At 35.9% G+C, this 13295-nt stretch overlaps 1 long non-coding RNA gene across 1 annotated transcript; it reads right to left on the bottom strand.

Moving 5' to 3' along the window:
- Positions 1-1215: 1215 nt before the first annotated feature.
- On the bottom strand, positions 1216-2570 carry LOC123545239 (uncharacterized). The gene is made up of 3 exons (XR_008368421.1): positions 2495-2570; positions 2182-2248; positions 1216-1358 (listed from the first exon to the last, which is right to left on the bottom strand). It is a non-coding gene; the product is annotated as an uncharacterized LOC123545239 (long non-coding RNA).
- Between the last annotated feature and the right edge of the window lie 10725 nt (positions 2571-13295).

The raw sequence follows: 13295 nt of genomic DNA on the forward strand, positions 1-13295 counted from the left end.
TATACATGTTTGACCTAGTGATTTCATGGAAACAAATATTCTGGCCAATTTTCATTAGGATTGGACCAAAAATGTGGTCTCTTGAGTTTAAAAAAACGTATTTTTTATGTGACCTAGTGACCTATTTTTTGTCCAAAATGACCCATATACAACTTGACCTAGATTTCATCAAGGTAACCATTCTGACCAAATTTCATGAAGATCAATTGAAAAATACAGCCTCTACTGCATACACAAGCTAAATGTTGACAGAACAGACAGACAGACAGACGCCGGACATCGAGCGATCACAAAAATTGCCCAGGTGAGCTAAAACTGAGAAAATAATTCAGAGAGATTAAAAGTTGAAATCTTAAATGCTGTTATTAAAGAAGGTCTGTATGTAAAGTGACCCTTAGGTGGCGGTATCAGTTTTGACCTTTTGGGGCATGATTTGAATAATCTTTATACATGACCAGGACACTACACACGAAATATCTTACGGTTTCGTCTACAGCCGTCTTTATCATTCAAGGATCCTTAACTAAGATGGGCAAAAGTTATGAGCCAGCCTTGTTGGCTCAAGGTCAAGGACACATTTCAAGGTCAAAGGTTTATGCGTTCCGTTTTATGTTTGCTCTGTATCTCCTTAACCCCTTGAAGGATTTTAATATAACTTGGCTGTAATATTCCATTTATCAAGACAATGTGCAGAATTGATAATTGACCCCTGCCAGCTAAAGGTCAAGGTCACAACTCGATTGTTTAATGGTTACATCTAATACCATAAACCCTTTTAGCCGTTTGTTAGACTGCCTTGTTGCCTTTGCGACCAGTGTAGATGAAGATCAGTCTGCACATCAGTAATTTTATCTCTGTGGATTATATAACATGTAAACCTTTTTTCAGATATGGTACAAGCAAACTGCAGCTCGTTATACAGAATTCGTCGATGCTGTCGGACTGATTGATTTACAGAATACCCTTGAAAATAGTACAATATTGAATAAATGTATGGTAAAATTATTCTCTCGTTCTGTTTAGTGTAAAACAGAAACAGTAATTTCAAAACTCTGGTACTTCATTATGGTATTCATTTCATATTATATAGTTAATTGGCTCTATAGAAGGGATTAAAGTTCGAAAAAACTAGATGTTTTGAGTGTTAAATGCATCTAATAAATTTAGATATGTATAACGAACATCTAAAATACATATAAATGGTGCAAACATAAATAGTCAAGCTAATAATATAAATTAGCTAGACGAGAATTTAGCAATTAAAACGTCTGCAAGCTAAACACTCTGTCTGGACTTTTTGGCCAGCTATTGCTTGCTGGTAGTATTCCATCTGTAGCTCCTTGAGCGTCTTTGGTTTACTGAAATAAAAAATGACAGTGATCAGACTTGACAAAGAAAAAATGCCCCAATCAAGTTTAATGTAACAAATATGCATGCACGCATTACATTAAGAACAAATGCAAAAAGATTTGTTTTTGAAACACAATGTACCCGTTGAAATAAAGAATTGTCGTTAAAGAAATGAAAAAAAAAACCCAAACTGTAGCATTTCACATCGATATTTATAAGACAATCTTTATTTGGTTTGTATAACGGCCTAGTGGTCATGTGCCAAGATTATTCAAATCATAACGAAACTCAACTACTTACGTACTTTCATCATTTTAAGCAACAACAAATTTGAACTCCTTTTCAAGTTTTCCGTGCAGATTTTAACTTTGACATTGGCTGAGCTTAATCATGCGCTTCTGACCAATTTCTTTTTACACATTTCAATGAAATTTGGACTTTTTATTCAGATTTTGCATTTCGATTACTACTAAAACATAGGCTTATTTTGACATTCTTTCTTGTTTTGAAGCATTTACAAAATACCACCAGTGTTGATGCAGATTTCTACTTCTTACGCCAGAGCAATGAAATCAGGACCATATGCAGACTTATTTTCAAATTTATCTGGAATGATCCTTGTTACTGTTTTTCTTTTCCTCAAGTGAAATTACACTCAGGTAAGCGATATTGGGCCATCATGGCCATTGTTTTGTAAGTCGTGTGTGTATGATTCAATAAAAGGAAATGGTACAACTTTCGGACATAACTCGCTTAAATACAGTTGTTCAAGTGAGTATTCAGCTGCTCGGGCGAGCTAGTAAGATATTAAAACAAAAATGTTGTTAGTACCTTTGACCTTGACTGGACTTCGGCTGCTTTAGTATTTCACCTTCTGCATTTCTTCCACCTGAAAGTCCTAGATGAAAGTCATGTAGTACAAATATCATGTCGGTTCACGTTAATCATGTTTATCAAATTTATAACTAATTAACAAAAATACTTTTTGAATTATTATTTTACAAACTCTTATTGTACACAAATCAAAATACTACATTATTTATTAATATGTAATAAAGCAATAGCATTAATCAAATTTAAGTTTTTGTTTCAATCATTGATCTTGATGTAAGCAATGAAAGTAGTAACGCTTTAATAAGATTACCAGACTGATTCAACTTTCCAGCGTCTTTACCACTTGTAGAACTGTGACCGTCACCTCATCCACACTGAATTCCTTATCTATCTCGTCAACTGAAAGATGTAAAAAATTTATATGAGTCGCGCCATGCGAAAACAAACATAGTGGGTTTGCGACCAGCATGGGTCCAGACCAGCATGCGCATCCGCGCAGGCTGGTTAGGATCCATGCTGGTCGCAAACCCACTATGTTGGTTTTCTCATGGCGCGGCTCATATCAAGTCTTCTATGCGTCTAAGACCAGATAATAGGCAAAAAAGACCCTAAAGTGGAAAATGACCCGTTGTAACGAGTGGGTGAAAATTAAGACAGCTTAAACGTCCCATATCTGTACGTCTAAGATGATTAACACCTGTACACGAAAATGGTAAAATCTGTCCGCAGTACCAGGGAAACTGACAACAAATATTCATGGTCTATCTTTTAAAGTAACAGAAAATAAATTACATGTCCTCCGAAGAAAATGGAAAATAAATATTCCATCCTCAAGGTTCATACTGAGCCTCATTGTGCTCATATAATTATATAAAAAAGGAACTTTTGAATTTTTATAATAATTATAATTACAACTATTACTCAATTAATAGATTTGCGCGTTTCTGGTTGGCTGCTTCAGCACACGTGACCAACTTTCATTTCTCAATGAAGCCATCACGTATTCATTAGATGTAATTAATATTCATAATTTTACGGACTACTTTTTCGTTTCTGAAAAAAGTTAAATAGGAAACAAATGGAAGAAGTTTTTATAGTTCGTTGTTGATCTACTCTTAGGTTTAAACTTCCTGACAGTTCATACATCGATGAACCGCAGAAAAATACCATTCAATTCTTAAATCTCCAGCTTTATGCCTGAAAATATCTAATTATGTGCACAACTTCATAACAAGTTTCCAGAAAACGCCCAGAGCAGACGAAGATACATGCGGGAGAAGGAAGCTTGTGTACACTCCACTAAAATCGCCCAAACAAGGTTATTCGTTGAGATATTTTCTGAGTGAAAAACTAAATAATATGCAATTTTTCTCACTCACTAGGATCACACATTAGTATATTGATCATTGAAAAATATATCGCTATTATACATTGGCCGTGCATTTCGTAACCTTGGCTGCAGCATCTTCTCTTGCTATATTTCTAACAATGGCTTCTCCAATTTTCAATTCAGACAATACCATTTATAGTTCAAAGGATTTTCATTTAAATATTTACAACAGTGCAGACCATATACTGAACAGCAAAAGAAACTATCCAGACGAACTCGTAACTCTATTATCTGGGTTATTTGTCGATAAAAAAATGTTTATAATTTTGACTTGTTTTCTTCTTTCTACATCACACTTGAAGACCTAATCACGTATTAGATTTAACAGATCGGTCATGAAGTCAGTAGTCCTACAATGGCAGTTTTGCACGAAATTGTTGCTATATCTCCCGCGCGTCAGGTGCATTTTAACACCCCACACTCGCGCTGAATCTGATTCAGTCGTGCTATGCAACCAACAAATTTGTTTCTATTTTATGCCATTTTTATGCCCCCGGCATCTACTGATGCGGGAGGCATATAGTGATTGTCCTGTCCGTCCGTTCGTCTGTTCGTCCGTCCGTACGAGGTTAACCAAATTGGACACGTTTCGTCTATCATCAATGCCCCTAACTAGAATGACTTGATACTAATGCAGATGTATCCTGTGACCATTCCTCATCTTCAGACATCACCTGACCTCAGTTTGACCTTGACCTTGAACTTGACCTCGTTTTGGACTTAGGCTGCTTTGTATCGACAAGGATGCCACCGGGGGCATCAATCATTTATTGAAAGCAGCTCCTTGTTTCGAGTAAGTAAATCATAAATGTTTCCAATGACAATAAAATTTCCCAAAGATAAGCGTTAATTGCACGCGCACGTGAATTTCGTGCAAAGCAGCTGTTGTAGGATTACTGACTTCGCGGTTGATCTACTCTTAAAAATTTTACACGTTAAGTTCTTCAAGTGTAATGTGGAATGAAGAAAGCAAGTCAAATTTATTAATTTAAGTTTTCTCTTTATTAAAAATATCCCTGATTTGCATCTGGATAGTTTATTTTGCAGATCAGTATATCATAGCGTGCACATAATTTATGTAGTAGATTCTACTATCCTCATATCAAGTTTCATTAATACTGGACGATATAATAAGAATGAGCAGTTTAGATATAATAGTCGAGCTAAAAAGTAAAACAGACAATATCATTCTATTCTATTCTGCTTGTCCCCAATGGATTCTCCTGTGACTGTGAGAAAAGCTGCGACACTGTATTACGTCACCGTCACGCTCAGGAACTGTCTATGCAGTTCACTACAGCAAAATATATGTAATGCTTTTTTCATTTTCATTTTTATACGCCCGAAGGGACGTATTATGTTATGACGCTGGTGTCCGTCTGTCCGTCTGTCCGTCCGTCCGTCTGTCCGTTAGCAATTTCTAGTCCGCTCTGTAACTCTTGAACCCCTTGAAGGATTTCAGGGAAACTTGACACAAATGTTCGCCACACCCAGACGACGTGCAGAGCGCATGTTCCGGATGTCTCGCTTCAAGGTCAAGGTCACACTTAGGAGTCAAAGGTCATATCAGTTTGTTTCGTGTCCGCTCTGTAACTCTTGAACCCCTTGAAGGATTTCAAAGAAACTTGACACAAATGTTCACCACACCAAGACGACGTGCAGAGCGCATGTTCCGGATGACTCGCTTCAAGGTCAAGGTCACACTTAGGGGTCAAAAGTCATATCAGTTTGTTTCGTGTCGGCTCTGTAACTCTTGAACTGCTGGAAGGATTTCAAAGAAACTTGGCAGAAATGTTCACCACATTGCAACGATGTGCAGAGCGCATGTTCCGGATGACTCGCTTCAAGGTCAAGGTCACACTTAAGGGTCAAAGGTCATATATGACTTTGCTTTGTGTATATTGCTCTGCATTGCAGTGCTCTTGTTTTTATTTGGCAGATCTCTTTTTTTTGTACTTACAGTATTTTTTTTTGAATTACTTCCCTTTTATGTTACTATAAATAGCTTATTTTGAAACTTTTTTATTATTGGCCGTAGGGAAAGACCGAGACCACTTTTCTGTGGTACAACATGGATGGTACCTCCAATTTTAAGGTGTATTTTTACATACCTGTACCTGATAAGGATTTTTTTGTAGACTTTGAATTTTTTTTGTGTGGACTTAGATTTGTTTTTTGAAGTTTTCCTTTTGTTGTTCCAGTCCTTTGGGGCTTCAACAGTCAAGTTCTTAAAATTTTGCTCCCATCCTATGATGTAAGCCTTCGGGCGTATATTGCCCCGCTTGGCGGCGCTCTTGTTACTTTTATTTGCATAGATCTATATCTAAATGAAATTCTTGTTTTACCTATAAATATTACGTGAGGAATAACCGCTATCGACATTTAAACGTATCTCTATCGGACAGAAGTTTTTTTCTCAGTTCTGTACTAGATCTACACTGTGTTGAAAAATGTATTAAACCTTCGTATACTAACACAGTTCTATGTACTTTACATGTTGATGTACAGAATGTAATAGGATTCTTTATGCGGATTTTTTATAAAAGATTAGTGGTATTTTTTTAAATGTTTTACCTTCCCATAAAATGTACGCTCCATCATCGGTCGACGAGGTGTCCATGCAGTCTGCCAAGATGTCTGTTTTTAGGATCTGTAGGTTTTCAAAGAACATTACCTTTTCAAAATTTCGGATGTATAAATCTAAATTGTTTTAAAATTTAAATTACCGGATGGTAGTTCATTAAAAACAGATGTGAATAATTGATGAGAGATCTAAATGATGTATTTAATAGTTGAATACGTTTTATTTACTGGCACACAAGGCAATTATTTACAACGCGTTTGAAATCATGTATTTTAATAATGACTAAATAAGTCGTGACGGGTTTGCAGTACAAATATCAGATTTATTAAAGGGGTGAGATTGGTATACGTTATGTATACATCTAACCTACATTAACTGCATTCGGCAAAACTGTTTCGCAAATATTGGCACCAGGTATGCCACTGAAAGACGCACTCTCCTTCAAAAAGTTGACAATATCCAGCGACGTCTGTGACATTTCTGGCAGTGCAGGTCCGCCCCCAGTCTTGCCCAAGCTGATCCGTTCCGCTGTTTAATCAGCTTTGACTTTCTTCATCTTAAAATAATCAAACATTTTATTTCAAAATTGTTTCAATGTTTCATTTCTCGACACATTTTTTTTACAAAATAGAAATTTGATGTAGATCTACGAAACTCTAGACAATGGTAGGTATCTAGATCTACTACCGGTATATCTAGTCCAAATAATTTTTAAGTGTCAACAGATGAATATATTGTGAGGTCGATATCCAACGTAAAATATCACACTGACTGCGTTGAAGGGGTCTCTGCCTTTGAACCTGAAGTCGAAACAGAGACATTAATTTAATTTCAAACTGTGTCGACAAGGACTGTTGATTGATTGATTGATTGATTGATTGATTGATTGATTGATTGATTGATGGATGGATGGATGGATGGATGGATGGATCGATGGATCGATCGATTGATTAACTGACTTATTTATTTATTATATAATAGGGCACCATGTTCCTCCATTTCTCCTTTACTTGAGCCACCGTGCTCGGGCAGTTCCCAACAGCGTTCACTGTCTCCGTAATATCAGCCCATATTTTGTCCGTTTTCTTCTTCGTCTGGGGATTGGGACCTCCACTAGAATGTTTGGCTGTGAGTTCCCCGTGGTTGATCTCCATCATCTCTTTTAACACGTCTGTTTCGCGATGGCTTTTCTGACGCCATTTTGTTTTTGTTCGTCTAACATTCGTGCGGGAAAATTACGTCACGATTGTATTGAATTGTGGGATTATTTGGTAACTTTAACCCACGGTTAAAATATACCAAATCTGGTTAACTAACCACAGGGTTAGTTGCGTTTATACAATTGCTTAACCAACTTGGTAACTTAACCTGGAATTTTACCACTGGTTTATTTTAACCAAGGTATACTTAACCACTGTTTATACAAATGGGTGCTGGTCTCAAACCCACTATGTTGGTTTTCTCATGGTGCGACTCATATGTCATTTCTATTTAAATAGCCTGTTTAAAACTGAATTTCAAGTTGATAACTATTTTCAAGTGGCTATTTAGAGTAGCCAGAGTAGCCAGAACTCTGATCACTATGGCTGGCCTCTATCTGCAGTAGCCAGAGTTCAGCCATAGTAACCAGAGTAGTCAGAACTCTGGTTCCTCTGGCTGGCCAAAATAGCCAGAGTTCAGCCAGAGTAACCAGAAATCTGGTTACTCTGGCTAGCCAGAGTAGCCGAGTTACCAGGATGTCAATTGCTCTGGCTACTTTGGTTAGCCAGAACAGCCAGATTTTCCGAGATGTCCTTTGGTTCTAGCTACCCTGGCTAGCCAGAATAGCCAGAGAAAATACTGTAATACCTATTGCGAAATTACCCTTTTGGTACTCTCAGGTTTGATTTTTTAGTGTTTTATATGTATCAAGTGTATCATCGTACCATCGTGCATCTAGGTTTAGTATTAAATAAAAAGTCACGATTGTCCGTACATAACATTGTGAAAATGGTGAAAAGACAATATACATTACTGAACAAAACTGATTGGTAAGACTAAGTCAGATTAAATGATATTTAATAGTTACCATTATATATTGAATGACCCTCATACACCATACTTGAAGTTTTTTTTAGCTCGTGTCATTGTGTGACAAGGTGAGGTTTTGTGATCAACTTTTGTCTTGTCTATCAGACTGAGTCAGGCTCTTTGACTGAACTCAGTACTTATTTCATTTTATATTGTAAAACCTTAAAAATCTTCTCAAGTATCACATGACCCAGAGCTTAGATATTTTGCAAGAAGCATTGGCAAATACATCTCTTTCAAAATTGTTCAAATCATGGACTCCGGGGTCATATTGGATCTGCCTTGGAGCTTTAAGTTTCACAAAGAGTAATATATTAAATTCTATAAAAATATCCTTATTTTCCTTTAGGCCCAGACTAAATATATTTTGTATCTAGCATGGCCTAGTGAATGCCTCTCTTAAAATTGAGCAAATCATGTCCCCTGATGTCAAAATTGCCCCCGCTTGTGCTAATGAGCTTGCAAAGTTTTACTGGAAAATCTTTTAAAATCTTCTCAAAAGAGTTGCAATGACAAGAGTTAAGATATTTCACATGTTCAAATCAATACCCTCCAGAGTCAAAATGGTTCCTACTTAAGTTTTATATATAAAAAGAAAATATGATAAACTTACATAGCAAAAATCTTTTTCAGAGCCACAAGGGTAAGAGCTGAAATATTTTGCATGTAAATTAGCAAAATTTATAATGGAGTTCTTTCAGACTTGATTGAATCACCACCCACAGGGCAATATTAGTCTCTCTGTATGGATTATCAATATACTTCTAATTTTATACAATATAAGTTTAAAATTTCCAGAATGCCCAGAATTTAGAGTTAACAATTACAAATTGTGAATTTTTACTATGACTGTCAGAACTCAAAAGGTCCAGGTAAGCGATTCAGGACCTTATTCAGTACCATATGGGTCCTCTTGTTTATATAGATATCATAAACAATTGCAGTGAATTCCATATAACTTTGAGTATAAAAATAAAGAATATTTATTTGAAGGCTTCTGGTTTTGTATTTATTTAACTTCAGTGTTTGCCTTTGTACCAAATATATTAACTTGAAGACATAATATAAAGAAATTGGAGAATGAATTTTTCATACTTGTTAATAGCAACACATTCCTGAAATTTGCATTTTAAAGTAAAGTTTTGAAAGCTGACGAAATGTTGACATGTGAACACATACACTTAAAGCGGCTTAATAACGGTATTTCATCTAAACCCTTGGAAAAAGGTAGGTACCTGTGACATGCCAATCAAAACGCAAAATGCCATTCAAAAATTAATTGTGGTTACCTATCAACATCCCATGTTTCATTAACTCGGTATTACTTGTGTATGAAACGATATTGACTGTGTTTGGATTAAACAGTTACAGGACTGCTAACTGATAAGTAAGGCAATTATTTGAAGTCCGTCTGATGAATCACTGATACATGAAACACTAAAAAAATCCTGAGGGTACAAAAAAGGGTCATTTCGCAACATGTTAAAGCCCTAGAAACTCTGGCTACTCTGGTAGATGTCCGTTTTATGAATCACTTGATACATAAAACACAAAAAAATCAATCTTGAGAGAACCAAAATAGTCAACAATCTTCTCACACCTTTCCAATATAACTTCCGTTTTAAACGCAGCTATGAGGCTCAACTATCTCCCTTTACACAAGAAACTTTTAACAATCTCCAATCTGAAAACAAAGAGGTCGCATTGTAATGGATTTCACCAAAGTTTTGCTTTCATCATCAACACCTTCTCTATAAAATCGTGAAACTTTTTGTCTACAGAATCTCTCTATCCTGGATTCGATCTGTCCTTAGTAACCGTTCTCAGTCTGTAGTAGTTGAAGGCTCACACTCTTTACAAGTTCTATCAGGGGCTCCTCAAAGTTCAGTGTTGGGTCCTTGTCTCTTCCTTCGTTTTATCAATGACCATCCTGACTCTGTTAAAGGTGGAATACGCTTATTTGCAGATGACACTATCATAATACCTCAACATAGACTCGTTAATAGACTCTTACAAAGTTCAAGATGATTTGACAGAATTAGAAGAATGGGAACGTAATTACTCTATGGAATTCAATCCTGATAAATGCGAAGTAAGAGGAATCTCAAAAAAGAAGAAAAAATATCATCTTTCCATATAAATAACTTAATCAAGAACAAAAAACTACAGGAAATGTTAAATATCTTGGGATTACTATTAGTGATGTCTTAACTTGGAAGCACATATTGAAATTACATCTTCAAAAGCTAGTAACATTCTCAGATTTATAAAAAATATGTCCAATGTAATAACAATAATGTTGAAGAAACTGCCTAAAACATACGTTCGCGATTAGAATACTGTAACACCATATTGCATCCATTGCAGAAAAAATCTTAGTATATGACATTATTATCATTATTATATTATTATCATCATGATCATCATCATCATCATTTTTATTATTATTATTATTATTAAGATTTGTTGAGCGTCCATTTAATATAAAATATACGTTCAAGGGCGCTTAACAATTAAACATGTGACGTATCGCAGATATGTAGGAAAATCACAAATACATGGCATATGCAATATTAAAACTGAAACTAAATGATTTGATTAATGGTTATTTGTACATTCGGGATGCATGTATTCTGTTATGTTCTACTGTCTGCCATTTAAGTTGTAAGCATTGATGTTACGCTGCTTTGGTATGAGTAGCCAGAACATGTTAAAATCCTAATAAAGTCGTGTTACTCTGGCTGAACTCTGCCTACTCTGGCCAGCCAGAGTAACCAGAAATCTGGCTACTCTGGCTGAACTCTGCCTACTCTGACCAGCCAGAGTAACCAGAGTTCTGGCTACTATGGCTACTATAAATAGCCAATTGAAAATAGTTATTAACTTGAAATTCAGTTTTAAATATGCTATTTACATAGAAATGACATATTAAGTTTCATAATCAAACTCAGCTAAGACTGAAAATATTTTGCGAACACGGTACCTGGCTACTCTGGCTACTCTGGCTGACCAGAGTAGCCAGAACATGTTAAAATCCTAGAAACTCTGGCTACTCTGGCTGAACTCTAGCTACTCTGTTAGAAACAGCCAGAGTAACCAGAGCAAATGATAATCGGTGACTCGGGCTACTGTGGCTACTTTGGCTGACCAGAGTAGCCAGAACATGTTAAAAATCTAGAAACTCTGTCTACTCTGGCTGAAATCTGGCTACTCTGGCTGAACTCTGGCTACTCTGGCCAGCCAGAGAAATCAGAGTTATGACTTCTCTGGCTGAACTCTGGCTACTCTGGCTAGCCAGAGTAACCAGAGTTCTGACTTCTCTGGCTAAACTCTGGCTACTCTGGCTAAACTCTGGCTGCTCTGGCTAATTTCACGCACATGAAATAAATATCGAATTAAAAACGATAGTACATATTGCCACACTGAAACGTTTAAAAGTTCAATGCTCATTGTCTCTTTGGCTGTATCCAATAGAATTTTTTTCTTCTGCCGAGTCTGTATTTGACCTCATTCTAGCTTGGTCTGAAGGTGCAGTAGCTCACACCAATATAATGTTACAGAACAGTTAAAGACAGAAATACTTGTCCAGTATCAATATTGTCAAACACGATTTTTTCTTTAAATTCTAGTGGTTTTTTTTTTTCAATTTCATGTTTTCTAATAAAATTTTGATAACATCTAGCTCTTTCCAGACACTGGAATCACGTCTAGGATGTATGTGAAAATAAGAGATGTGCTTTGTATGATTGCAACACTGAGTTGCTCTAATTAGTGACAAATGACTGAAAGAATAGGAAACTTACGTGATTTGGATAGACAAAACGACAGTAAGGTAACAATATATTTTTTATTTTTTTAATTTATGAATTGTGAGCTACAATATGAAAGATCCATTTTAAGAAAGTCAAACTGGAAGGTAGAAATAACAGAAAAAAATTAATTAGGTCATGAGTCATCGTACACCTGTCAAAATTTGTCATTAGTTTTCACGAGCTGTCAAACTTATTTTTATCTCTCCATTCTGCATATGCATTGTTTTTGTAAGTATCATGGTAGGACATTGTAGTGTGTAACTTACTTTACATTCCGCACTAATATTTGTGCTTGAAATTGTTTTGTTGAGCTCACTGAAATCACGTAAGAATTTCTATTGTTTTAGTTTCTTGTCTGTAATAAAGGTACCAAACCTCAATATTAATATATAAGAATTGTTCCTTTCTGGTGGACAAAGGAAACTATTTGGTTGAATCATAACATAACGACTTTTGGAAAGAACAAAATATTATTTGTTTTCTATTAGTCACCGGAAATTCAAAACGTGATACCACCTTAATAATGTATTGCGCATTAGGGCTGATAGCATTGTTCCGTAAGGTAAGCGATGCGGAACGTATGCGTGGTATATCCAGTATGTTGTAAAGATGCAGTAATATTGTTATTTAACTGCTATAATGTATTTTACATGCTTTAAAGGTATTGGACCCATAACGGCATTCACGTATTTCATATCCTCATCTGTTATTTTGATATTCTTTGATCCAAAGATTAGCCCATACGAGCAATTGTTTCAGTGACAACTGGAAAATGTTGATATCAAATACGCAAAAACGTAATCAAACGATAATCATTACTGTCTTTATAGGTCCACTGCTAGACTGGCTCCCGTCCCTATGTTTGTTCTTATTTACATATATCAGTTTTCTTCATTAAGAGGGAAGTAACTCCAGAAGGTTGTTTCTACATTGAGGTTTTTTATTGCCCCTGGCTCCGAACATAGGTATGGTTCAGCCATCAGATAAAATTGTGCTATTTTAGAGGCGTAAAATTTTCTTACAAAATGTTTCCAGTATTTATATAAAAATAACCATGCAGCCAGGGAGCCAGGCTAGTCCACTACATCAAAAACAACTTTGCTGCCAAAGTGTTGAAGTTCGATTGTTCTAGCACCTATTTTGTAGTACACTGTATTGCCTTGACTGCAGATTATTCAGTATCTTATACTTTTATTGAAAACCAGCAGCAGTAGCAAATAGCAAATATGAGCCGCTCCATGAGAAAACCAACATA

The sequence above is a fragment of the Mercenaria mercenaria genome, chromosome 18 (genome assembly GCF_021730395.1).
Source record: "Mercenaria mercenaria strain notata chromosome 18, MADL_Memer_1, whole genome shotgun sequence".
NCBI classification, from domain to species: domain Eukaryota; kingdom Metazoa; phylum Mollusca; class Bivalvia; order Venerida; family Veneridae; genus Mercenaria; species Mercenaria mercenaria.